At 46.0% G+C, this 27972-nt stretch overlaps 12 non-coding genes across 12 annotated transcripts; all 12 read right to left on the bottom strand.

Annotated features, from left to right (window-relative positions):
- Positions 1–1246: 1246 nt before the first annotated feature.
- Positions 1247–1437, bottom strand: LOC130341153 (U2 spliceosomal RNA). The gene has a single exon (XR_008881143.1). It is a non-coding gene; the product is annotated as a U2 spliceosomal RNA (small nuclear RNA).
- Positions 1438–3526: 2089 nt separating this feature from the next.
- Positions 3527–3717, bottom strand: LOC130341152 (U2 spliceosomal RNA). The gene has a single exon (XR_008881142.1). It is a non-coding gene; the product is annotated as a U2 spliceosomal RNA (small nuclear RNA).
- Positions 3718–5844: 2127 nt separating this feature from the next.
- Positions 5845–6035, bottom strand: LOC130341151 (U2 spliceosomal RNA). Its single transcript, XR_008881141.1, has one exon. It is a non-coding gene; the product is annotated as a U2 spliceosomal RNA (small nuclear RNA).
- Positions 6036–8123: 2088 nt separating this feature from the next.
- On the bottom strand, positions 8124–8314 carry LOC130341150 (U2 spliceosomal RNA). Its single transcript, XR_008881140.1, has one exon. It is a non-coding gene; the product is annotated as a U2 spliceosomal RNA (small nuclear RNA).
- A 2085-nt stretch (positions 8315–10399) lies between these two features.
- LOC130341149 (U2 spliceosomal RNA) lies at positions 10400–10590 on the bottom strand. Its single transcript, XR_008881139.1, has one exon. It is a non-coding gene; the product is annotated as a U2 spliceosomal RNA (small nuclear RNA).
- Positions 10591–12678: 2088 nt separating this feature from the next.
- On the bottom strand, positions 12679–12869 carry LOC130341145 (U2 spliceosomal RNA). Its single transcript, XR_008881138.1, has one exon. It is a non-coding gene; the product is annotated as a U2 spliceosomal RNA (small nuclear RNA).
- A 2082-nt stretch (positions 12870–14951) lies between these two features.
- LOC130341133 (U2 spliceosomal RNA) lies at positions 14952–15142 on the bottom strand. Its single transcript, XR_008881127.1, has one exon. It is a non-coding gene; the product is annotated as a U2 spliceosomal RNA (small nuclear RNA).
- A 2080-nt stretch (positions 15143–17222) lies between these two features.
- Positions 17223–17413, bottom strand: LOC130341121 (U2 spliceosomal RNA). Its single transcript, XR_008881116.1, has one exon. It is a non-coding gene; the product is annotated as a U2 spliceosomal RNA (small nuclear RNA).
- A 2070-nt stretch (positions 17414–19483) lies between these two features.
- Positions 19484–19674, bottom strand: LOC130341108 (U2 spliceosomal RNA). Its single transcript, XR_008881105.1, has one exon. It is a non-coding gene; the product is annotated as a U2 spliceosomal RNA (small nuclear RNA).
- Positions 19675–21774: 2100 nt separating this feature from the next.
- On the bottom strand, positions 21775–21965 carry LOC130341191 (U2 spliceosomal RNA). The gene has a single exon (XR_008881178.1). It is a non-coding gene; the product is annotated as a U2 spliceosomal RNA (small nuclear RNA).
- A 2086-nt stretch (positions 21966–24051) lies between these two features.
- On the bottom strand, positions 24052–24242 carry LOC130341179 (U2 spliceosomal RNA). Its single transcript, XR_008881167.1, has one exon. It is a non-coding gene; the product is annotated as a U2 spliceosomal RNA (small nuclear RNA).
- A 2092-nt stretch (positions 24243–26334) lies between these two features.
- Positions 26335–26525, bottom strand: LOC130341167 (U2 spliceosomal RNA). The gene has a single exon (XR_008881156.1). It is a non-coding gene; the product is annotated as a U2 spliceosomal RNA (small nuclear RNA).
- Between the last annotated feature and the right edge of the window lie 1447 nt (positions 26526–27972).

The raw sequence follows: 27972 nt of genomic DNA, 5'->3' as shown, positions 1-27972 counted from the left end.
TATATCTATGTGTGTGTGTGCGCATATATATATATATATATATATATATATATATATATATATATATATATTTCTCCGCCGAAATCACTTTTAAACCCATTTCCACCTTTTTTTCCCTTCTCTTCCTCTTACTTTTTTTTCACGTTTTTTTACGTTTTTCTCCTTTTCGCCTCTTTTCTGGGCGTATTATTCTTCTTTTTCTTCTTTTTTTTCGTCTAATGCATACCCCATCAGTGCAGCAATGCTTATTCAATACCGCCAGCAGATGGAGACACTGGGGGATAATTTTCTAAGGATTTATACTGATTTTTCCTGTCTGAATTTGTCGCACAGAAAGTTGCAGGCCAAATATGTGTGACATTTCTGCGACTTTAGCTTCTAGAGCATTTTTACAACATTATACATAGGTGCTGAATACATAAAAAGCGACTGTTCAGCGACAGACAAGTCGCATCGGCTGAAAGTAGGCCAGAATGTCAGTCCATGTTGGAGCAGGTTTAGATACAGTCTAAAGCATAGATCTCAAAGTCTGTGCACAGAATTTAGCAAGGGCCTCGCACCTTCTGATGCATCAGGTAGGTGCACAATAGCATAGCCTAACCCTCTGTACTTTGGTCTATATTGATGCGGGACATAGACAGCCAGCTGATGACCAATCCATTAGTGCAATGGATGGCTGGAAGCATTTGTCTTTGCCTTTGCAATACCACAGAAGCAATGCATGGTCAATGTACAGCAATGACACACCTGTGTGAACAGCCAGGAGACCCCCCCCCCCCCATGTTATGTTACATAGTTACATAGTTAGTACGGTCGAAAAAAGACATATGTCCATCACGTTCAACCAGGGAATTAAGGGGTAGGGGTGTGGCGCGATATTGGGGAAGGGATGAGATTTTATATTTCTTCATAAGCATTAATCTTATTTTGTCAATTAGGAACATTCAGCACCCACCCGCTATCAAGGCAGCTGCCTATCATGTCATGCCCTACCTGCACAGGTGTGCTGGCTACTCAAATGATCCAATTAAGGAGGCCATTTAGTCAGCAGCAGCAGAAGTCCTGTGCCTGGACGCTCCAACAGGGGCCAGACACAAGCAGAAGCAGAAGCAGCAGAAGCAGCAGCAGCACCACCTTTTGTTTATTGGCTGCTGCAGCAGCAGCAAGGCCCACAGGGCTGGCTAGCTGGCTAGCCAGCAAGCAGGTAGCAATGAAAGTAGGAATCTTTCTTTTTAACCCTGTAAGGGGGTGGTGCACTGTACCCGAAGATACTGCCATATCGGGTCAATGCATAGGGCGACGGAAGCAAGCTTCGAAATCGGCCCCCGTTCTCAAAAATCCATTTAATATATGGTCCCCAGATAGGGGACGTATCAGATATTAAACTGATAAGAACAGATACTACACTTGATCTTAGCCAAAAGGCCGAGAAGCGATAACCGTGAAAGGGGCGGGCCCAACAAGGTCCCCTTCATGGGCACTATCACTGCTTGCTGTCAGGGAGGCTGCCAGACAATTTTCCATGCACACTCTGGGCTGGGGGGCAGTCAACCACCAGTACACACAGCAGAACCTAAACCCATACCATTATTGCTAAGCAGCAAGACAGGGGCCCATTGCACTCCCACGGGGCCTTTTTAAATGCAATCCATAACCCGGATTTGCCAGGAACCCTTCTTACTCCTCCTACTTGCATGTGACACTGGGCTTAGGATCTGCATAGGAAACACACACACAAGCACACACCTACCTTTGTTGCCTGCAGATGCCTCCTTGGCTGTCCCCAAACGGTATCAAACCAACACCCACGGGAAGCTGTAAGCATAGAGGACATGCCTGCACCCCATTGGACTTACCTGTGTGGGTTAAATCCGGGTTATTTGACAACCTATGGCGGTGATGGTTCTGCTCAGGCAGAGCAGTGCTGATGCTCCTCATAAAGCTGTCGCTGCTGTGAAGGTTCTAGGTGACATCACAAATCCCTTTGGTTACATACACAACAAAGCTGGGTTGTTGTTGTTTACACTCTGCAAGGCCTGTGGAAGTGAGTGACATCATAGCACTGTAGTTCTGAGGGTTCAAGATGGATGCAACAATCTCCTGTTGCTTCTATGAAGGCCGTAATAGACGACATCACCAAACAGCTCCATAGTCACATACACAGCAAAGGAGAGATGTTGTTTACACCTAGTGATGTCAGTGGTATTGAGTGACATCACAGCACAGTGCTAAGGCTCCTGGGCCTGGACACAGCAGCGGCTGCAATATCTCAACGGAGAATACGTTTATATCTATGTGTGTGTGTGCGCATATATATATATATATATATATATATATATATATATATATATATTTCTCCGCCGAAATCACTTTTAAACCCATTTCCACCTTTTTTTCCCTTCTCTTCCTCTTACTTTTTTTTCACGTTTTTTTACGTTTTTCTCCTTTTCGCCTCTTTTCTGGGCGTATTATTCTTCTTTTTCTTCTTTTTTTTCGTCTAATGCATACCCCATCAGTGCAGCAATGCTTATTCAATACCGCCAGCAGATGGAGACACTGGGGGATAATTTTCTAAGGATTTATACTGATTTTTCCTGTCTGAATTTGTCGCACAGAAAGTTGCAGGCCAAATATGTGTGACATTTCTGCGACTTTAGCTTCTAGAGCATTTTTACAACATTATACATAGGTGCTGAATACATAAAAAGCGACTGTTCAGCGACAGACAAGTCGCATCGGCTGAAAGTAGGCCAGAATGTCAGTCCATGTTGGAGCAGGTTTAGATACAGTCTAAAGCATAGATCTCAAAGTCTGTGCACAGAATTTAGCAAGGGCCTCGCACCTTCTGATGCATCAGGTAGGTGCACAATAGCATAGCCTAACCCTCTGTACTTTGGTCTATATTGATGCGGGACATAGACAGCCAGCTGATGACCAATCCATTAGTGCAATGGATGGCTGGAAGCATTTGTCTTTGCCTTTGCAATACCACAGAAGCAATGCATGGTCAATGTACAGCAATGACACACCTGTGTGAACAGCCAGGAGACCCCCCCCCCCCCCATGTTATGTTACATAGTTACATAGTTAGTACGGTCGAAAAAAGACATATGTCCATCACGTTCAACCAGGGAATTAAGGGGTAGGGGTGTGGCGCGATATTGGGGAAGGGATGAGATTTTATATTTCTTCATAAGCATTAATCTTATTTTGTCAATTAGGAACATTCAGCACCCACCCGCTATCAAGGCAGCTGCCTATCATGTCATGCCCTACCTGCACAGGTGTGCTGGCTACTCAAATGATCCAATTAAGGAGGCCATTTAGTCAGCAGCAGCAGAAGTCCTGTGCCTGGACGCTCCAACAGGGGCCAGACACAAGCAGAAGCAGAAGCAGCAGAAGCAGCAGCAGCACCACCTTTTGTTTATTGGCTGCAGCAGCAGCAAGGCCCACAGGGCTGGCTAGCTGGCTAGCCAGCAAGCAGGTAGCAATGAAAGTAGGAATCTTTCTTTTTAACCCTGTAAGGGGGTGGTGCACTGTACCCGAAGATACTGCCATATCGGGTCAATGCATAGGGCGACGGAAGCAAGCTTCGAAATCGGCCCCCGTTCTCAAAAATCCATTTAATATATGGTCCCCAGATAGGGGACGTATCAGATATTAAACTGATAAGAACAGATACTACACTTGATCTTAGCCAAAAGGCCGAGAAGCGATAACCGTGAAAGGGGCGGGCCCAACAAGGTCCCCTTCATGGGCACTATCACTGCTTGCTGTCAGGGAGGCTGCCAGACAATTTTCCATGCACACTCTGGGCTGGGGGGCAGTCAACCACCAGTACACACAGCAGAACCTAAACCCATACCATTATTGCTAAGCAGCAAGACAGGGGCCCATTGCACTCCCACGGGGCCTTTTTAAATGCAATCCATAACCCGGATTTGCCAGGAACCCTTCTTACTCCTCCTACTTGCATGTGACACTGGGCTTAGGATCTGCATAGGAAACACACACACAAGCACACACCTACCTTTGTTGCCTGCAGATGCCTCCTTGGCTGTCCCCAAACGGTATCAAACCAACACCCACGGGAAGCTGTAAGCATAGAGGACATGCCTGCACCCCATTGGACTTACCTGTGTGGGTTAAATCCGGGTTATTTGACAACCTATGGCGGTGATGGTTCTGCTCAGGCAGAGCAGTGCTGATGCTCCTCATAAAGCTGTCGCTGCTGTGAAGGTTCTAGGTGACATCACAAATCCCTTTGGTTACATACACAACAAAGCTGGGTTGTTGTTGTTTACACTCTGCAAGGCCTGTGGAAGTGAGTGACATCATAGCACTGTAGTTCTGAGGGTTCAAGATGGATGCAACAATCTCCTGTTGCTTCTATGAAGGCCGTAATAGACGACATCACCAAACAGCTCCATAGTCACATACACAGCAAAGGAGAGATGTTGTTTACACCTAGTGATGTCAGTGGTATTGAGTGACATCACAGCACAGTGCTAAGGCTCCTGGGCCTGGACACAGCAGCGGCTGCAATATCTCAACGGAGAATACGTTTATATCTATGTGTGTGTGGAATACGTTTATATCTATGTGTGTGTGTGCGCATATATATATATATATATATATATATATATATATATATATATATATATTTCTCCGCCGAAATCACTTTTAAACCCATTTCCACCTTTTTTTCCCTTCTCTTCCTCTTACTTTTTTTTCACGTTTTTTTACGTTTTTCTCCTTTTCGCCTCTTTTCTGGGCGTATTATTCTTCTTTTTCTTCTTTTTTTTCGTCTAATGCATACCCCATCAGTGCAGCAATGCTTATTCAATACCGCCAGCAGATGGAGACACTGGGGGATAATTTTCTAAGGATTTATACTGATTTTTCCTGTCTGAATTTGTCGCACAGAAAGTTGCAGGCCAAATATGTGTGACATTTCTGCGACTTTAGCTTCTAGAGCATTTTTACAACATTATACATAGGTGCTGAATACATAAAAAGCGACTGTTCAGCGACAGACAAGTCGCATCGGCTGAAAGTAGGCCAGAATGTCAGTCCATGTTGGAGCAGGTTTAGATACAGTCTAAAGCATAGATCTCAAAGTCTGTGCACAGAATTTAGCAAGGGCCTCGCACCTTCTGATGCATCAGGTAGGTGCACAATAGCATAGCCTAACCCTCTGTACTTTGGTCTATATTGATGCGGGACATAGACAGCCAGCTGATGACCAATCCATTAGTGCAATGGATGGCTGGAAGCATTTGTCTTTGCCTTTGCAATACCACAGAAGCAATGCATGGTCAATGTACAGCAATGACACACCTGTGTGAACAGCCAGGAGACCCCCCCCCCCCATGTTATGTTACATAGTTACATAGTTAGTAAGGTCGAAAAAAGACATATGTCCATCACGTTCAACCAGGGAATTAAGGGGTAGGGGTGTGGCGCGATATTGGGGAAGGGATGAGATTTTATATTTCTTCATAAGCATTAATCTTATTTTGTCAATTAGGAACATTCAGCACCCACCCGCTATCAAGGCAGCTGCCTATCATGTCATGCTCTACCTGCACAGGTGTGCTGGCTACTCAAATGATCCAATTAAGGAGGCCATTTAGTCAGCAGCAGCAGAAGTCCTGTGCCTGGACGCTCCAACAGGGGCCAGACACAAGCAGAAGCAGAAGCAGCAGAAGCAGCAGAAGCAGCAGCAGCACCACCTTTTGTTTATTGGCTGCAGCAGCAGCAAGGCCCACAGGGCTGGCTAGCTGGCTAGCCAGCAAGCAGGTAGCAATGAAAGTAGGAATCTTTCTTTTTAACCCTGTAAGGGGGTGGTGCACTGTACCCGAAGATACTGCCATATCGGGTCAATGCATAGGGCGACGGAAGCAAGCTTCGAAATCGGCCCCCGTTCTCAAAAATCCATTTAATATATGGTCCCCAGATAGGGGACGTATCAGATATTAAACTGATAAGAACAGATACTACACTTGATCTTAGCCAAAAGGCCGAGAAGCGATAACCGTGAAAGGGGCGGGCCCAACAAGGTCCCCTTCATGGGCACTATCACTGCTTGCTGTCAGGGAGGCTGCCAGACAATTTTCCATGCACACTCTGGGCTGGGGGGCAGTCAACCACCAGTACACACAGCAGAACCTAAACCCATACCATTATTGCTAAGCAGCAAGACAGGGGCCCATTGCACTCCCACGGGGCCTTTTTAAATGCAATCCATAACCCGGATTTGCCAGGAACCCTTCTTACTCCTCCTACTTGCATGTGACACTGGGCTTAGGATCTGCATAGGAAACACACACACAAGCACACACCTACCTTTGTTGCCTGCAGATGCCTCCTTGGCTGTCCCCAAACGGTATCAAACCAACACCCACGGGAAGCTGTAAGCATAGAGGACATGCCTGCACCCCATTGGACTTACCTGTGTGGGTTAAATCCGGGTTATTTGACAACCTATGGCGGTGATGGTTCTGCTCAGGCAGAGCAGTGCTGATGCTCCTCATAAAGCTGTCGCTGCTGTGAAGGTTCTAGGTGACATCACAAATCCCTTTGGTTACATACACAACAAAGCTGGGTTGTTGTTGTTTACACTCTGCAAGGCCTGTGGAAGTGAGTGACATCATAGCACTGTAGTTCTGAGGGTTCAAGATGGATGCAACAATCTCCTGTTGCTTCTATGAAGGCCGTAATAGACGACATCACCAAACAGCTCCATAGTCACATACACAGCAAAGGAGAGATGTTGTTTACACCTAGTGATGTCAGTGGTATTGAGTGACATCACAGCACAGTGCTAAGGCTCCTGGGCCTGGACACAGCAGCGGCTGCAATATCTCAACGGAGAATACGTTTATATCTATGTGTGTGTGTGCGCATATATATATATATATATATATATATATATATATATATATATATTTCTCCGCCGAAATCACTTTTAAACCCATTTCCACCTTTTTTTCCCTTCTCTTCCTCTTACTTTTTTTTCACGTTTTTTTACGTTTTTCTCCTTTTCGCCTCTTTTCTGGGCGTATTATTCTTCTTTTTCTTCTTTTTTTTCGTCTAATGCATACCCCATCAGTGCAGCAATGCTTATTCAATACCGCCAGCAGATGGAGACACTGGGGGATAATTTTCTAAGGATTTATACTGATTTTTCCTGTCTGAATTTGTCGCACAGAAAGTTGCAGGCCAAATATGTGTGACATTTCTGCGACTTTAGCTTCTAGAGCATTTTTACAACATTATACATAGGTGCTGAATACATAAAAAGCGACTGTTCAGCGACAGACAAGTCGCATCGGCTGAAAGTAGGCCAGAATGTCAGTCCATGTTGGAGCAGGTTTAGATACAGTCTAAAGCATAGATCTCAAAGTCTGTGCACAGAATTTAGCAAGGGCCTCGCACCTTCTGATGCATCAGGTAGGTGCACAATAGCATAGCCTAACCCTCTGTACTTTGGTCTATATTGATGCGGGACATAGACAGCCAGCTGATGACCAATCCATTAGTGCAATGGATGGCTGGAAGCATTTGTCTTTGCCTTTGCAATACCACAGAAGCAATGCATGGTCAATGTACAGCAATGACACACCTGTGTGAACAGCCAGGAGACCCCCCCCCCCCCATGTTATGTTACATAGTTACATAGTTAGTACGGTCGAAAAAAGACATATGTCCATCACGTTCAACCAGGGAATTAAGGGGTAGGGGTGTGGCGCGATATTGGGGAAGGGATGAGATTTTATATTTCTTCATAAGCATTAATCTTATTTTGTCAATTAGGAACATTCAGCACCCACCCGCTATCAAGGCAGCTGCCTATCATGTCATGCCCTACCTGCACAGGTGTGCTGGCTACTCAAATGATCCAATTAAGGAGGCCATTTAGTCAGCAGCAGCAGAAGTCCTGTGCCTGGACGCTCCAACAGGGGCCAGACACAAGCAGAAGCAGAAGCAGCAGAAGCAGCAGCAGCACCACCTTTTGTTTATTGGCTGCAGCAGCAGCAAGGCCCACAGGGCTGGCTAGCTGGCTAGCCAGCAAGCAGGTAGCAATGAAAGTAGGAATCTTTCTTTTTAACCCTGTAAGGGGGTGGTGCACTGTACCCGAAGATACTGCCATATCGGGTCAATGCATAGGGCGACGGAAGCAAGCTTCGAAATCGGCCCCCGTTCTCAAAAATCCATTTAATATATGGTCCCCAGATAGGGGACGTATCAGATATTAAACTGATAAGAACAGATACTACACTTGATCTTAGCCAAAAGGCCGAGAAGCGATAACCGTGAAAGGGGCGGGCCCAACAAGGTCCCCTTCATGGGCACTATCACTGCTTGCTGTCAGGGAGGCTGCCAGACAATTTTCCATGCACACTCTGGGCTGGGGGGCAGTCAACCACCAGTACACACAGCAGAACCTAAACCCATACCATTATTGCTAAGCAGCAAGACAGGGGCCCATTGCACTCCCACGGGGCCTTTTTAAATGCAATCCATAACCCGGATTTGCCAGGAACCCTTCTTACTCCTCCTACTTGCATGTGACACTGGGCTTAGGATCTGCATAGGAAACACACACACAAGCACACACCTACCTTTGTTGCCTGCAGATGCCTCCTTGGCTGTCCCCAAACGGTATCAAACCAACACCCACGGGAAGCTGTAAGCATAGAGGACATGCCTGCACCCCATTGGACTTACCTGTGTGGGTTAAATCCGGGTTATTTGACAACCTATGGCGGTGATGGTTCTGCTCAGGCAGAGCAGTGCTGATGCTCCTCATAAAGCTGTCGCTGCTGTGAAGGTTCTAGGTGACATCACAAATCCCTTTGGTTACATACACAACAAAGCTGGGTTGTTGTTGTTTACACTCTGCAAGGCCTGTGGAAGTGAGTGACATCATAGCACTGTAGTTCTGAGGGTTCAAGATGGATGCAACAATCTCCTGTTGCTTCTATGAAGGCCGTAATAGACGACATCACCAAACAGCTCCATAGTCACATACACAGCAAAGGAGAGATGTTGTTTACACCTAGTGATGTCAGTGGTATTGAGTGACATCACAGCACAGTGCTAAGGCTCCTGGGCCTGGACAGAGCAGCGGCTGCAATATCTCAACGGAGAATACGTTTATATCTATGTGTGTGTGTGCGCATATATATATATATATATATATATATATATATATATATATATTCTCCGCCGAAATCACTTTTAAACCCATTTCCACCTTTTTTTCCCTTCTCTTCCTCTTACTTTTTTTTCACGTTTTTTTACGTTTTTCTCCTTTTCGCCTCTTTTCTGGGCGTATTATTCTTCTTTTTCTTCTTTTTTTTCGTCTAATGCATACCCCATCAGTGCAGCAATGCTTATTCAATACCGCCAGCAGATGGAGACACTGGGGGATAATTTTCTAAGGATTTATACTGATTTTTCCTGTCTGAATTTGTCGCACAGAAAGTTGCAGGCCAAATATGTGTGACATTTCTGCGACTTTAGCTTCTAGAGCATTTTTACAACATTATACATAGGTGCTGAATACATAAAAAGCGACTGTTCAGCGACAGACAAGTCGCATCGGCTGAAAGTAGGCCAGAATGTCAGTCCATGTTGGAGCAGGTTTAGATACAGTCTAAAGCATAGATCTCAAAGTCTGTGCACAGAATTTAGCAAGGGCCTCGCACCTTCTGATGCATCAGGTAGGTGCACAATAGCATAGCCTAACCCTCTGTACTTTGGTCTATATTGATGCGGGACATAGACAGCCAGCTGATGACCAATCCATTAGTGCAATGGATGGCTGGAAGCATTTGTCTTTGCCTTTGCAATACCACAGAAGCAATGCATGGTCAATGTACAGCAATGACACACCTGTGTGAACAGCCAGGAGACCCCCCCCCCCCCATGTTATGTTACATAGTTACATAGTTAGTACGGTCGAAAAAAGACATATGTCCATCACGTTCAACCAGGGAATTAAGGGGTAGGGGTGTGGCGCGATATTGGGGAAGGGATGAGATTTTATATTTCTTCATAAGCATTAATCTTATTTTGTCAATTAGGAACATTCAGCACCCACCCGCTATCAAGGCAGCTGCCTATCATGTCATGCCCTACCTGCACAGGTGTGCTGGCTACTCAAATGATCCAATTAAGGAGGCCATTTAGTCAGCAGCAGCAGAAGTCCTGTGCCTGGACGCTCCAACAGGGGCCAGACACAAGCAGAAGCAGAAGCAGCAGAAGCAGCAGCAGCACCACCTTTTGTTTATTGGCTGCAGCAGCAGCAAGGCCCACAGGGCTGGCTAGCTGGCTAGCCAGCAAGCAGGTAGCAATGAAAGTAGGAATCTTTCTTTTTAACCCTGTAAGGGGGTGGTGCACTGTACCCGAAGATACTGCCATATCGGGTCAATGCATAGGGCGACGGAAGCAAGCTTCGAAATCGGCCCCCGTTCTCAAAAATCCATTTAATATATGGTCCCCAGATAGGGGACGTATCAGATATTAAACTGATAAGAACAGATACTACACTTGATCTTAGCCAAAAGGCCGAGAAGCGATAACCGTGAAAGGGGCGGGCCCAACAAGGTCCCCTTCATGGGCACTATCACTGCTTGCTGTCAGGGAGGCTGCCAGACAATTTTCCATGCACACTCTGGGCTGGGGGGCAGTCAACCACCAGTACACACAGCAGAACCTAAACCCATACCATTATTGCTAAGCAGCAAGACAGGGGCCCATTGCACTCCCACGGGGCCTTTTTAAATGCAATCCATAACCCGGATTTGCCAGGAACCCTTCTTACTCCTCCTACTTGCATGTGACACTGGGCTTAGGATCTGCATAGGAAACACACACACAAGCACACACCTACCTTTGTTGCCTGCAGATGCCTCCTTGGCTGTCCCCAAACGGTATCAAACCAACACCCACGGGAAGCTGTAAGCATAGAGGACATGCCTGCACCCCATTGGACTTACCTGTGTGGGTTAAATCCGGGTTATTTGACAACCTATGGCGGTGATGGTTCTGCTCAGGCAGAGCAGTGCTGATGCTCCTCATAAAGCTGTCGCTGCTGTGAAGGTTCTAGGTGACATCACAAATCCCTTTGGTTACATACACAACAAAGCTGGGTTGTTGTTGTTTACACTCTGCAAGGCCTGTGGAAGTGAGTGACATCATAGCACTGTAGTTCTGAGGGTTCAAGATGGATGCAACAATCTCCTGTTGCTTCTATGAAGGCCGTAATAGACGACATCACCAAACAGCTCCATAGTCACATACACAGCAAAGGAGAGATGTTGTTTACACCTAGTGATGTCAGTGGTATTGAGTGACATCACAGCACAGTGCTAAGGCTCCTGGGCCTGGACAGAGCAGCGGCTGCAATATCTCAACGGAGAATACGTTTATATCTATGTGTGTGTGTGCGCATATATATATATATATATATATATATATATATATATATATATTTCTCCGCCGAAATCACTTTTAAACCCATTTCCACCTTTTTTTCCCTTCTCTTCCTCTTACTTTTTTTTCACGTTTTTTTACGTTTTTCTCCTTTTCGCCTCTTTTCTGGGCGTATTATTCTTCTTTTTCTTCTTTTTTTTCGTCTAATGCATACCCCATCAGTGCAGCAATGCTTATTCAATACCGCCAGCAGATGGAGACACTGGGGGATAATTTTCTAAGGATTTATACTGATTTTTCCTGTCTGAATTTGTCGCACAGAAAGTTGCAGGCCAAATATGTGTGACATTTCTGCGACTTTAGCTTCTAGAGCATTTTTACAACATTATACATAGGTGCTGAATACATAAAAAGCGACTGTTCAGCGACAGACAAGTCGCATCGGCTGAAAGTAGGCCAGAATGTCAGTCCATGTTGGAGCAGGTTTAGATACAGTCTAAAGCATAGATCTCAAAGTCTGTGCACAGAATTTAGCAAGGGCCTCGCACCTTCTGATGCATCAGGTAGGTGCACAATAGCATAGCCTAACCCTCTGTACTTTGGTCTATATTGATGCGGGACATAGACAGCCAGCTGATGACCAATCCATTAGTGCAATGGATGGCTGGAAGCATTTGTCTTTGCCTTTGCAATACCACAGAAGCAATGCATGGTCAATGTACAGCAATGACACACCTGTGTGAACAGCCAGGAGACCCCCCCCCCCCCCCATGTTATGTTACATAGTTACATAGTTAGTACGGTCGAAAAAAGACATATGTCCATCACGTTCAACCAGGGAATTAAGGGGTAGGGGTGTGGCGCGATATTGGGGAAGGGATGAGATTTTATATTTCTTCATAAGCATTAATCTTATTTTGTCAATTAGGAACATTCAGCACCCACCCGCTATCAAGGCAGCTGCCTATCATGTCATGCCCTACCTGCACAGGTGTGCTGGCTACTCAAATGATCCAATTAAGGAGGCCATTTAGTCAGCAGCAGCAGAAGTCCTGTGCCTGGACGCTCCAACAGGGGCCAGACACAAGCAGAAGCAGAAGCAGCAGAAGCAGCAGCAGCACCACCTTTTGTTTATTGGCTGCAGCAGCAGCAAGGCCCACAGGGCTGGCTAGCTGGCTAGCCAGCAAGCAGGTAGCAATGAAAGTAGGAATCTTTCTTTTTAACCCTGTAAGGGGGTGGTGCACTGTACCCGAAGATACTGCCATATCGGGTCAATGCATAGGGCGACGGAAGCAAGCTTCGAAATCGGCCCCCGTTCTCAAAAATCCATTTAATATATGGTCCCCAGATAGGGGACGTATCAGATATTAAACTGATAAGAACAGATACTACACTTGATCTTAGCCAAAAGGCCGAGAAGCGATAACCGTGAAAGGGGCGGGCCCAACAAGGTCCCCTTCATGGGCACTATCACTGCTTGCTGTCAGGGAGGCTGCCAGACAATTTTCCATGCACACTCTGGGCTGGGGGGCAGTCAACCACCAGTACACACAGCAGAACCTAAACCCATACCATTATTGCTAAGCAGCAAGACAGGGGCCCATTGCACTCCCACGGGGCCTTTTTAAATGCAATCCATAACCCGGATTTGCCAGGAACCCTTCTTACTCCTCCTACTTGCATGTGACACTGGGCTTAGGATCTGCATAGGAAACACACACACAAGCACACACCTACCTTTGTTGCCTGCAGATGCCTCCTTGGCTGTCCCCAAACGGTATCAAACCAACACCCACGGGAAGCTGTAAGCATAGAGGACATGCCTGCACCCCATTGGACTTACCTGTGTGGGTTAAATCCGGGTTATTTGACAACCTATGGCGGTGATGGTTCTGCTCAGGCAGAGCAGTGCTGATGCTCCTCATAAAGCTGTCGCTGCTGTGAAGGTTCTAGGTGACATCACAAATCCCTTTGGTTACATACACAACAAAGCTGGGTTGTTGTTGTTTACACTCTGCAAGGCCTGTGGAAGTGAGTGACATCATAGCACTGTAGTTCTGAGGGTTCAAGATGGATGCAACAATCTCCTGTTGCTTCTATGAAGGCCGTAATAGACGACATCACCAAACAGCTCCATAGTCACATACACAGCAAAGGAGAGATGTTGTTTACACCTAGTGATGTCAGTGGTATTGAGTGACATCACAGCACAGTGCTAAGGCTCCTGGGCCTGGACACAGCAGCGGCTGCAATATCTCAACGGAGAATACGTTTATATCTATGTGTGTGTGTGCGCATATATATATATATATATATATATATATATATATATATATATATATTTCTCCGCCGAAATCACTTTTAAACCCATTTCCACCTTTTTTTCCCTTCTCTTCCTCTTACTTTTTTTTCACGTTTTTTTACGTTTTTCTCCTTTTCGCCTCTTTTCTGGGCGTATTATTCTTCTTTTTCTTCTTTTTTTTCGTCTAATGCATACCCCATCAGTGCAGCAATGCTTATTCAATACCGCCAGCAGATGGAGACACTGGGGGATAATTTTCTAAGGATTTATACTGATTTTTCCTGTCTGAATTTGTCGCACAGAAAGTTGCAGGCCAAATATGTGTGACATTTCTGCGACTTTAGCTTCTAGAGCATTTTTACAACATTATACATAGGTGCTGAATACATAAAAAGCGACTGTTCAGCGACAGACAAGTCGCATCGGCTGAAAGTAGGCCAGAATGTCAGTCCATGTTGGAGCAGGTTTAGATACAGTCTAAAGCATAGATCTCAAAGTCTGTGCACAGAATTTAGCAAGGGCCTCGCACCTTCTGATGCATCAGGTAGGTGCACAATAGCATAGCCTAACCCTCTGTACTTTGGTCTATATTGATGCGGGACATAGACAGCCAGCTGATGACCAATCCATTAGTGCAATGGATGGCTGGAAGCATTTGTCTTTGCCTTTGCAATACCACAGAAGCAATGCATGGTCAATGTACAGCAATGACACACCTGTGTGAACAGCCAGGAGACCCCCCCCCCCCCCATGTTATGTTACATAGTTACATAGTTAGTACGGTCGAAAAAAGACATATGTCCATCACGTTCAACCAGGGAATTAAGGGGTAGGGGTGTGGCGCGATATTGGGGAAGGGATGAGATTTTATATTTCTTCATAAGCATTAATCTTATTTTGTCAATTAGGAACATTCAGCACCCACCCGCTATCAAGGCAGCTGCCTATCATGTCATGCCCTACCTGCACAGGTGTGCTGGCTACTCAAATGATCCAATTAAGGAGGCCATTTAGTCAGCAGCAGCAGAAGTCCTGTGCCTGGACGCTCCAACAGGGGCCAGACACAAGCAGAAGCAGAAGCAGCAGAAGCACCACCTTTTGTTTATTGGCTGCAGCAGCAGCAAGGCCCACAGGGCTGGCTAGCTGGCTAGCCAGCAAGCAGGTAGCAATGAAAGTAGGAATCTTTCTTTTTAACCCTGTAAGGGGGTGGTGCACTGTACCCGAAGATACTGCCATATCGGGTCAATGCATAGGGCGACGGAAGCAAGCTTCGAAATCGGCCCCCGTTCTCAAAAATCCATTTAATATATGGTCCCCAGATAGGGGACGTATCAGATATTAAACTGATAAGAACAGATACTACACTTGATCTTAGCCAAAAGGCCGAGAAGCGATAACCGTGAAAGGGGCGGGCCCAACAAGGTCCCCTTCATGGGCACTATCACTGCTTGCTGTCAGGGAGGCTGCCAGACAATTTTCCATGCACACTCTGGGCTGGGGGGCAGTCAACCACCAGTACACACAGCAGAACCTAAACCCATACCATTATTGCTAAGCAGCAAGACAGGGGCCCATTGCACTCCCACGGGGCCTTTTTAAATGCAATCCATAACCCGGATTTGCCAGGAACCCTTCTTACTCCTCCTACTTGCATGTGACACTGGGCTTAGGATCTGCATAGGAAACACACACACAAGCACACACCTACCTTTGTTGCCTGCAGATGCCTCCTTGGCTGTCCCCAAACGGTATCAAACCAACACCCACGGGAAGCTGTAAGCATAGAGGACATGCCTGCACCCCATTGGACTTACCTGTGTGGGTTAAATCCGGGTTATTTGACAACCTATGGCGGTGATGGTTCTGCTCAGGCAGAGCAGTGCTGATGCTCCTCATAAAGCTGTCGCTGCTGTGAAGGTTCTAGGTGACATCACAAATCCCTTTGGTTACATACACAACAAAGCTGGGTTGTTGTTGTTTACACTCTGCAAGGCCTGTGGAAGTGAGTGACATCATAGCACTGTAGTTCTGAGGGTTCAAGATGGATGCAACAATCTCCTGTTGCTTCTATGAAGGCCGTAATAGACGACATCACCAAACAGCTCCATAGTCACATACACAGCAAAGGAGAGATGTTGTTTACACCTAGTGATGTCAGTGGTATTGAGTGACATCACAGCACAGTGCTAAGGCTCCTGGGCCTGGACACAGCAGCGGCTGCAATATCTCAACGGAGAATACGTTTATATCTATGTGTGTGTGTGCGCATATATATATATATATATATATATATATATATATATATATATTTCTCCGCCGAAATCACTTTTAAACCCATTTCCACCTTTTTTTCCCTTCTCTTCCTCTTACTTTTTTTTCACGTTTTTTTACGTTTTTCTCCTTTTCGCCTCTTTTCTGGGCGTATTATTCTTCTTTTTCTTCTTTTTTTTCGTCTAATGCATACCCCATCAGTGCAGCAATGCTTATCCAATACCGCCAGCAGATGGAGACACTGGGGGATAATTTTCTAAGGATTTATACTGATTTTTCCTGTCTGAATTTGTCGCACAGAAAGTTGCAGGCCAAATATGTGTGACATTTCTGCGACTTTAGCTTCTAGAGCATTTTTACAACATTATACATAGGTGCTGAATACATAAAAAGCGACTGTTCAGCGACAGACAAGTCGCATCGGCTGAAAGTAGGCCAGAATGTCAGTCCATGTTGGAGCAGGTTTAGATACAGTCTAAAGCATAGATCTCAAAGTCTGTGCACAGAATTTAGCAAGGGCCTCGCACCTTCTGATGCATCAGGTAGGTGCACAATAGCATAGCCTAACCCTCTGTACTTTGGTCTATATTGATGCGGGACATAGACAGCCAGCTGATGACCAATCCATTAGTGCAATGGATGGCTGGAAGCATTTGTCTTTGCCTTTGCAATACCACAGAAGCAATGCATGGTCAATGTACAGCAATGACACACCTGTGTGAACAGCCAGGAGACCCCCCCATGTTATGTTACATAGTTACATAGTTAGTACGGTCGAAAAAAGACATATGTCCATCACGTTCAACCAGGGAATTAAGGGGTAGGGGTGTGGCGCGATATTGGGGAAGGGATGAGATTTTATATTTCTTCATAAGCATTAATCTTATTTTGTCAATTAGGAACATTCAGCACCCACCCGCTATCAAGGCAGCTGCCTATCATGTCATGCCCTACCTGCACAGGTGTGCTGGCTACTCAAATGATCCAATTAAGGAGGCCATTTAGTCAGCAGCAGCAGAAGTCCTGTGCCTGGACGCTCCAACAGGGGCCAGACACAAGCAGAAGCAGAAGCAGCAGAAGCAGCAGCAGCACCACCTTTTGTTTATTGGCTGCAGCAGCAGCAAGGCCCACAGGGCTGGCTAGCTGGCTAGCCAGCAAGCAGGTAGCAATGAAAGTAGGAATCTTTCTTTTTAACCCTGTAAGGGGGTGGTGCACTGTACCCGAAGATACTGCCATATCGGGTCAATGCATAGGGCGACGGAAGCAAGCTTCGAAATCGGCCCCCGTTCTCAAAAATCCATTTAATATATGGTCCCCAGATAGGGGACGTATCAGATATTAAACTGATAAGAACAGATACTACACTTGATCTTAGCCAAAAGGCCGAGAAGCGATAACCGTGAAAGGGGCGGGCCCAACAAGGTCCCCTTCATGGGCACTATCACTGCTTGCTGTCAGGGAGGCTGCCAGACAATTTTCCATGCACACTCTGGGCTGGGGGGCAGTCAACCACCAGTACACACAGCAGAACCTAAACCCATACCATTATTGCTAAGCAGCAAGACAGGGGCCCATTGCACTCCCACGGGGCCTTTTTAAATGCAATCCATAACCCGGATTTGCCAGGAACCCTTCTTACTCCTCCTACTTGCATGTGACACTGGGCTTAGGATCTGCATAGGAAACACACACACAAGCACACACCTACCTTTGTTGCCTGCAGATGCCTCCTTGGCTGTCCCCAAACGGTATCAAACCAACACCCACGGGAAGCTGTAAGCATAGAGGACATGCCTGCACCCCATTGGACTTACCTGTGTGGGTTAAATCCGGGTTATTTGACAACCTATGGCGGTGATGGTTCTGCTCAGGCAGAGCAGTGCTGATGCTCCTCATAAAGCTGTCGCTGCTGTGAAGGTTCTAGGTGACATCACAAATCCCTTTGGTTACATACACAACAAAGCTGGGTTGTTGTTGTTTACACTCTGCAAGGCCTGTGGAAGTGAGTGACATCATAGCACTGTAGTTCTGAGGGTTCAAGATGGATGCAACAATCTCCTGTTGCTTCTATGAAGGCCGTAATAGACGACATCACCAAACAGCTCCATAGTCACATACACAGCAAAGGAGAGATGTTGTTTACACCTAGTGATGTCAGTGGTATTGAGTGACATCACAGCACAGTGCTAAGGCTCCTGGGCCTGGACACAGCAGCGGCTGCAATATCTCAACGGAGAATACGTTTATATCTATGTGTGTGTGTGCGCATATATATATATATATATATATATATTTCTCCGCCGAAATCACTTTTAAACCCATTTCCACCTTTTTTTCCCTTCTCTTCCTCTTACTTTTTTTTCACGTTTTTTTACGTTTTTCTCCTTTTCGCCTCTTTTCTGGGCGTATTATTCTTCTTTTTCTTCTTTTTTTTCGTCTAATGCATACCCCATCAGTGCAGCAATGCTTATTCAATACCGCCAGCAGATGGAGACACTGGGGGATAATTTTCTAAGGATTTATACTGATTTTTCCTGTCTGAATTTGTCGCACAGAAAGTTGCAGGCCAAATATGTGTGACATTTCTGCGACTTTAGCTTCTAGAGCATTTTTACAACATTATACATAGGTGCTGAATACATAAAAAGCGACTGTTCAGCGACAGACAAGTCGCATCGGCTGAAAGTAGGCCAGAATGTCAGTCCATGTTGGAGCAGGTTTAGATACAGTCTAAAGCATAGATCTCAAAGTCTGTGCACAGAATTTAGCAAGGGCCTCGCACCTTCTGATGCATCAGGTAGGTGCACAATAGCATAGCCTAACCCTCTGTACTTTGGTCTATATTGATGCGGGACATAGACAGCCAGCTGATGACCAATCCATTAGTGCAATGGATGGCTGGAAGCATTTGTCTTTGCCTTTGCAATACCACAGAAGCAATGCATGGTCAATGTACAGCAATGACACACCTGTGTGAACAGCCAGGAGACCCCCCCCCCCCCATGTTATGTTACATAGTTACATAGTTAGTACGGTCGAAAAAAGACATATGTCCATCACGTTCAACCAGGGAATTAAGGGGTAGGGGTGTGGCGCGATATTGGGGAAGGGATGAGATTTTATATTTCTTCATAAGCATTAATCTTATTTTGTCAATTAGGAACATTCAGCACCCACCCGCTATCAAGGCAGCTGCCTATCATGTCATGCCCTACCTGCACAGGTGTGCTGGCTACTCAAATGATCCAATTAAGGAGGCCATTTAGTCAGCAGCAGCAGAAGTCCTGTGCCTGGACGCTCCAACAGGGGCCAGACACAAGCAGAAGCAGAAGCAGCAGAAGCAGCAGCAGCACCACCTTTTGTTTATTGGCTGCAGCAGCAGCAAGGCCCACAGGGCTGGCTAGCTGGCTAGCCAGCAAGCAGGTAGCAATGAAAGTAGGAATCTTTCTTTTTAACCCTGTAAGGGGGTGGTGCACTGTACCCGAAGATACTGCCATATCGGGTCAATGCATAGGGCGACGGAAGCAAGCTTCGAAATCGGCCCCCGTTCTCAAAAATCCATTTAATATATGGTCCCCAGATAGGGGACGTATCAGATATTAAACTGATAAGAACAGATACTACACTTGATCTTAGCCAAAAGGCCGAGAAGCGATAACCGTGAAAGGGGCGGGCCCAACAAGGTCCCCTTCATGGGCACTATCACTGCTTGCTGTCAGGGAGGCTGCCAGACAATTTTCCATGCACACTCTGGGCTGGGGGGCAGTCAACCACCAGTACACACAGCAGAACCTAAACCCATACCATTATTGCTAAGCAGCAAGACAGGGGCCCATTGCACTCCCACGGGGCCTTTTTAAATGCAATCCATAACCCGGATTTGCCAGGAACCCTTCTTACTCCTCCTACTTGCATGTGACACTGGGCTTAGGATCTGCATAGGAAACACACACACAAGCACACACCTACCTTTGTTGCCTGCAGATGCCTCCTTGGCTGTCCCCAAACGGTATCAAACCAACACCCACGGGAAGCTGTAAGCATAGAGGACATGCCTGCACCCCATTGGACTTACCTGTGTGGGTTAAATCCGGGTTATTTGACAACCTATGGCGGTGATGGTTCTGCTCAGGCAGAGCAGTGCTGATGCTCCTCATAAAGCTGTCGCTGCTGTGAAGGTTCTAGGTGACATCACAAATCCCTTTGGTTACATACACAACAAAGCTGGGTTGTTGTTGTTTACACTCTGCAAGGCCTGTGGAAGTGAGTGACATCATAGCACTGTAGTTCTGAGGGTTCAAGATGGATGCAACAATCTCCTGTTGCTTCTATGAAGGCCGTAATAGACGACATCACCAAACAGCTCCATAGTCACATACACAGCAAAGGAGAGATGTTGTTTACACCTAGTGATGTCAGTGGTATTGAGTGACATCACAGCACAGTGCTAAGGCTCCTGGGCCTGGACACAGCAGCGGCTGCAATATCTCAACGGAGAATACGTTTATATCTATGTGTGTGTGTGCGCATATATATATATATATATATATATATATATATATATATATATATATTTCTCCGCCGAAATCACTTTTAAACCCATTTCCACCTTTTTTTCCCTTCTCTTCCTCTTACTTTTTTTTCACGTTTTTTTACGTTTTTCTCCTTTTCGCCTCTTTTCTGGGCGTATTATTCTTCTTTTTCTTCTTTTTTTTCGTCTAATGCATACCCCATCAGTGCAGCAATGCTTATTCAATACCGCCAGCAGATGGAGACACTGGGGGATAATTTTCTAAGGATTTATACTGATTTTTCCTGTCTGAATTTGTCGCACAGAAAGTTGCAGGCCAAATATGTGTGACATTTCTGCGACTTTAGCTTCTAGAGCATTTTTACAACATTATACATAGGTGCTGAATACATAAAAAGCGACTGTTCAGCGACAGACAAGTCGCATCGGCTGAAAGTAGGCCAGAATGTCAGTCCATGTTGGAGCAGGTTTAGATACAGTCTAAAGCATAGATCTCAAAGTCTGTGCACAGAATTTAGCAAGGGCCTCGCACCTTCTGATGCATCAGGTAGGTGCACAATAGCATAGCCTAACCCTCTGTACTTTGGTCTATATTGATGCGGGACATAGACAGCCAGCTGATGACCAATCCATTAGTGCAATGGATGGCTGGAAGCATTTGTCTTTGCCTTTGCAATACCACAGAAGCAATGCATGGTCAATGTACAGCAATGACACACCTGTGTGAACAGCCAGGAGACCCCCCCCCCCCCCATGTTATGTTACATAGTTACATAGTTAGTACGGTCGAAAAAAGACATATGTCCATCACGTTCAACCAGGGAATTAAGGGGTAGGGGTGTGGCGCGATATTGGGGAAGGGATGAGATTTTATATTTCTTCATAAGCATTAATCTTATTTTGTCAATTAGGAACATTCAGCACCCACCCGCTATCAAGGCAGCTGCCTATCATGTCATGCCCTACCTGCACAGGTGTGCTGGCTACTCAAATGATCCAATTAAGGAGGCCATTTAGTCAGCAGCAGCAGAAGTCCTGTGCCTGGACGCTCCAACAGGGGCCAGACACAAGCAGAAGCAGAAGAAGCAGAAGCAGCAGAAGCAGCAGCAGCACCACCTTTTGTTTATTGGCTGCAGCAGCAGCAAGGCCCACAGGGCTGGCTAGCTGGCTAGCCAGCAAGCAGGTAGCAATGAAAGTAGGAATCTTTCTTTTTAACCCTGTAAGGGGGTGGTGCACTGTACCCGAAGATACTGCCATATCGGGTCAATGCATAGGGCGACGGAAGCAAGCTTCGAAATCGGCCCCCGTTCTCAAAAATCCATTTAATATATGGTCCCCAGATAGGGGACGTATCAGATATTAAACTGATAAGAACAGATACTACACTTGATCTTAGCCAAAAGGCCGAGAAGCGATAACCGTGAAAGGGGCGGGCCCAACAAGGTCCCCTTCATGGGCACTATCACTGCTTGCTGTCAGGGAGGCTGCCAGACAATTTTCCATGCACACTCTGGGCTGGGGGGCAGTCAACCACCAGTACACACAGCAGAACCTAAACCCATACCATTATTGCTAAGCAGCAAGACAGGGGCCCATTGCACTCCCACGGGGCCTTTTTAAATGCAATCCATAACCCGGATTTGCCAGGAACCCTTCTTACTCCTCCTACTTGCATGTGACACTGGGCTTAGGATCTGCATAGGAAACACACACACAAGCACACACCTACCTTTGTTGCCTGCAGATGCCTCCTTGGCTGTCCCCAAACGGTATCAAACCAACACCCACGGGAAGCTGTAAGCATAGAGGACATGCCTGCACCCCATTGGACTTACCTGTGTGGGTTAAATCCGGGTTATTTGACAACCTATGGCGGTGATGGTTCTGCTCAGGCAGAGCAGTGCTGATGCTCCTCATAAAGCTGTCGCTGCTGTGAAGGTTCTAGGTGACATCACAAATCCCTTTGGTTACATACACAACAAAGCTGGGTTGTTGTTGTTTACACTCTGCAAGGCCTGTGGAAGTGAGTGACATCATAGCACTGTAGTTCTGAGGGTTCAAGATGGATGCAACAATCTCCTGTTGCTTCTATGAAGGCCGTAATAGACGACATCACCAAACAGCTCCATAGTCACATACACAGCAAAGGAGAGATGTTGTTTACACCTAGTGATGTCAGTGGTATTGAGTGACATCACAGCACAGTGCTAAGGCTCCTGGGCCTGGACACAGCAGCGGCTGCAATATCTCAACGGAGAATACGTTTATATCTATGTGTGTGTGTGCGCATATATATATATATATATATATATATATATATATATATATATTTCTCCGCCGAAATCACTTTTAAACCCATTTCCACCTTTTTTTCCCTTCTCTTCCTCTTACTTTTTTTTCACGTTTTTTTACGTTTTTCTCCTTTTCGCCTCTTTTCTGGGCGTATTATTCTTCTTTTTCTTCTTTTTTTTCGTCTAATGCATACCCCATCAGTGCAGCAATGCTTATTCAATACCGCCAGCAGATGGAGACACTGGGGGATAATTTTCTAAGGATTTATACTGATTTTTCCTGTCTGAATTTGTCGCACAGAAAGTTGCAGGCCAAATATGTGTGACATTTCTGCGACTTTAGCTTCTAGAGCATTTTTACAACATTATACATAGGTGCTGAATACATAAAAAGCGACTGTTCAGCGACAGACAAGTCGCATCGGCTGAAAGTAGGCCAGAATGTCAGTCCATGTTGGAGCAGGTTTAGATACAGTCTAAAGCATAGATCTCAAAGTCTGTGCACAGAATTTAGCAAGGGCCTCGCACCTTCTGATGCATCAGGTAGGTGCACAATAGCATAGCCTAACCCTCTGTACTTTGGTCTATATTGATGCGGGACATAGACAGCCAGCTGATGACCAATCCATTAGTGCAATGGATGGCTGGAAGCATTTGTCTTTGCCTTTGCAATACCACAGAAGCAATGCATGGTCAATGTACAGCAATGACACACCTGTGTGAACAGCCAGGAGACCCCCCCCCCCCCATGTTATGTTACATAGTTACATAGTTAGTACGGTCGAAAAAAGACATATGTCCATCACGTTCAACCAGGGAATTAAGGGGTAGGGGTGTGGCGCGATATTGGGGAAGGGATGAGATTTTATATTTCTTCATAAGCATTAATCTTATTTTGTCAATTAGGAACATTCAGCACCCACCCGCTATCAAGGCAGCTGCCTATCATGTCATGCCCTACCTGCACAGGTGTGCTGGCTACTCAAATGATCCAATTAAGGAGGCCATTTAGTCAGCAGCAGCAGAAGTCCTGTGCCTGGACGCTCCAACAGGGGCCAGACACAAGCAGAAGCAGAAGCAGCAGAAGCAGCAGCAGCACCACCTTTTGTTTATTGGCTGCAGCAGCAGCAAGGCCCACAGGGCTGGCTAGCTGGCTAGCCAGCAAGCAGGTAGCAATGAAAGTAGGAATCTTTCTTTTTAACCCTGTAAGGGGGTGGTGCACTGTACCCGAAGATACTGCCATATCGGGTCAATGCATAGGGCGACGGAAGCAAGCTTCGAAATCGGCCCCCGTTCTCAAAAATCCATTTAATATATGGTCCCCAGATAGGGGACGTATCAGATATTAAACTGATAAGAACAGATACTACACTTGATCTTAGCCAAAAGGCCGAGAAGCGATAACCGTGAAAGGGGCGGGCCCAACAAGGTCCCCTTCATGGGCACTATCACTGCTTGCTGTCAGGGAGGCTGCCAGACAATTTTCCATGCACACTCTGGGCTGGGGGGCAGTCAACCACCAGTACACACAGCAGAACCTAAACCCATACCATTATTGCTAAGCAGCAAGACAGGGGCCCATTGCACTCCCACGGGGCCTTTTTAAATGCAATCCATAACCCGGATTTGCCAGGAACCCTTCTTACTCCTCCTACTTGCATGTGACACTGGGCTTAGGATCTGCATAGGAAACACACACACAAGCACACACCTACCTTTGTTGCCTGCAGATGCCTCCTTGGCTGTCCCCAAACGGTATCAAACCAACACCCACGGGAAGCTGTAAGCATAGAGGACATGCCTGCACCCCATTGGACTTACCTGTGTGGGTTAAATCCGGGTTATTTGACAACCTATGGCGGTGATGGTTCTGCTCAGGCAGAGCAGTGCTGATGCTCCTCATAAAGCTGTCGCTGCTGTGAAGGTTCTAGGTGACATCACAAATCCCTTTGGTTACATACACAACAAAGCTGGGTTGTTGTTGTTTACACTCTGCAAGGCCTGTGGAAGTGAGTGACATCATAGCACTGTAGTTCTGAGGGTTCAAGATGGATGCAACAATCTCCTGTTGCTTCTATGAAGGCCGTAATAGACGACATCACCAAACAGCTCCATAGTCACATACACAGCAAAGGAGAGATGTTGTTTACACCTAGTGATGTCAGTGGTATTGAGTGACATCACAGCACAGTGCTAAGGCTCCTGGGCCTGGACACAGCAGCGGCTGCAATATCTCAACGGAGAATACGTTTATATCTATGTGTGTGTGTGCGCATATATATATATATATATATATATATATATATATATATATATATATATTCTCCGCCGAAATCACTTTTAAACCCATTTCCACCTTTTTTTCCCTTCTCTTCCTCTTACTTTTTTTTCACGTTTTTTTACGTTTTTCTCCTTTTCGCCTCTTTTCTGGGCGTATTATTCTTCTTTTTCTTCTTTTTTTTCGTCTAATGCATACCCCATCAGTGCAGCAATGCTTATTCAATACCGCCAGCAGATGGAGACACTGGGGGATAATTTTCTAAGGATTTATACTGATTTTTCCTGTCTGAATTTGTCGCACAGAAAGTTGCAGGCCAAATATGTGTGACATTTCTGCGACTTTAGCTTCTAGAGCATTTTTACAACATTATACATAGGTGCTGAATACATAAAAAGCGACTGTTCAGCGACAGACAAGTCGCATCGGCTGAAAGTAGGCCAGAATGTCAGTCCATGTTGGAGCAGGTTTAGATACAGTCTAAAGCATAGATCTCAAAGTCTGTGCACAGAATTTAGCAAGGGCCTCGCACCTTCTGATGCATCAGGTAGGTGCACAATAGCATAGCCTAACCCTCTGTACTTTGGTCTATATTGATGCGGGACATAGACAGCCAGCTGATGACCAATCCATTAGTGCAATGGATGGCTGGAAGCATTTGTCTTTGCCTTTGCAATACCACAGAAGCAATGCATGGTCAATGTACAGCAATGACACACCTGTGTGAACAGCCAGGAGACCCCCCCCCCCCCCATGTTATGTTACATAGTTACATAGTTAGTACGGTCGAAAAAAGACATATGTCCATCACGTTCAACCAGGGAATTAAGGGGTAGGGGTGTGGCGCGATATTGGGGAAGGGATGAGATTTTATATTTCTTCATAAGCATTAATCTTATTTTGTCAATTAGGAACATTCAGCACCCACCCGCTATCAAGGCAGCTGCCTATCATGTCATGCCCTACCTGCACAGGTGTGCTGGCTACTCAAATGATCCAATTAAGGAGGCCATTTAGTCAGCAGCAGCAGAAGTCCTGTGCCTGGACGCTCCAACAGGGGCCAGACACAAGCAGAAGCAGAAGCAGCAGAAGCAGCAGCAGCACCACCTTTTGTTTATTGGCTGCAGCAGCAGCAAGGCCCACAGGGCTGGCTAGCTGGCTAGCCAGCAAGCAGGTAGCAATGAAAGTAGGAATCTTTCTTTTTAACCCTGTAAGGGGGTGGTGCACTGTACCCGAAGATACTGCCATATCGGGTCAATGCATAGGGCGACGGAAGCAAGCTTCGAAATCGGCCCCCGTTCTCAAAAATCCATTTAATATATGGTCCCCAGATAGGGGACGTATCAGATATTAAACTGATAAGAACAGATACTACACTTGATCTTAGCCAAAAGGCCGAGAAGCGATAACCGTGAAAGGGGCGGGCCCAACAAGGTCCCCTTCATGGGCACTATCACTGCTTGCTGTCAGGGAGGCTGCCAGACAATTTTCCATGCACACTCTGGGCTGGGGGGCAGTCAACCACCAGTACACACAGCAGAACCTAAACCCATACCATTATTGCTAAGCAGCAAGACAGGGGCCCATTGCACTCCCACGGGGCCTTTTTAAATGCAATCCATAACCCGGATTTGCCAGGAACCCTTCTTACTCCTCCTACTTGCATGTGACACTGGGCTTAGGATCTGCATAGGAAACACACACACAAGCACACACCTACCTTTGTTGCCTGCAGATGCCTCCTTGGCTGTCCCCAAACGGTATCAAACCAACACCCACGGGAAGCTGTAAGCATAGAGGACATGCCTGCACCCCATTGGACTTACCTGTGTGGGTTAAATCCGGGTTATTTGACAACCTATGGCGGTGATGGTTCTGCTCAGGCAGAGCAGTGCTGATGCTCCTCATAAAGCTGTCGCTGCTGTGAAGGTTCTAGGTGACATCACAAATCCCTTTGGTTACATACACAACAAAGCTGGGTTGTTGTTGTTTACACTCTGCAAGGCCTGTGGAAGTGAGTGACATCATAGCACTGTAGTTCTGAGGGTTCAAGATGGATGCAACAATCTCCTGTTGCTTCTATGAAGGCCGTAATAGACGACATCACCAAACAGCTCCATAGTCACATACACAGCAAAGGAGAGATGTTGTTTACACCTAGTGATGTCAGTGGTATTGAGTGACATCACAGCACAGTGCTAAGGCTCCTGGGCCTGGACACAGCAGCGGCTGCAATATCTCAACGGAGAATACGTTTATATCTATGTGTGTGTGTGCGCATATATATATATATATATATATATATATATATATATATATATATATATTTCTCCGCCGAAATCACTTTTAAACCCATTTCCACCTTTTTTTCCCTTCTCTTCCTCTTACTTTTTTTTCACGTTTTTTTACGTTTTTCTCCTTTTCGCCTCTTTTCTGGGCGTATTATTCTTCTTTTTCTTCTTTTTTTTCGTCTAATGCATACCCCATCAGTGCAGCAATGCTTATTCAATACCGCCAGCAGATGGAGACACTGGGGGATAATTTTCTAAGGATTTATACTGATTTTTCCTGTCTGAATTTGTCGCACAGAAAGTTGCAGGCCAAATATGTGTGACATTTCTGCGACTTTAGCTTCTAGAGCATTTTTACAACATTATACATAGGTGCTGAATACATAAAAAGCGACTGTTCAGCGACAGACAAGTCGCATCGGCTGAAAGTAGGCCAGAATGTCAGTCCATGTTGGAGCAGGTTTAGATACAGTCTAAAGCATAGATCTCAAAGTCTGTGCACAGAATTTAGCAAGGGCCTCGCACCTTCTGATGCATCAGGTAGGTGCACAATAGCATAGCCT

Source organism: Hyla sarda, unplaced genomic scaffold, assembly GCF_029499605.1.
Source record: "Hyla sarda isolate aHylSar1 unplaced genomic scaffold, aHylSar1.hap1 scaffold_612, whole genome shotgun sequence".
NCBI classification, from domain to species: domain Eukaryota; kingdom Metazoa; phylum Chordata; class Amphibia; order Anura; family Hylidae; genus Hyla; species Hyla sarda.
Note: the sequence above shows the minus strand (reverse complement) of the source record. Positions and strands in the feature narration are given on the sequence as shown.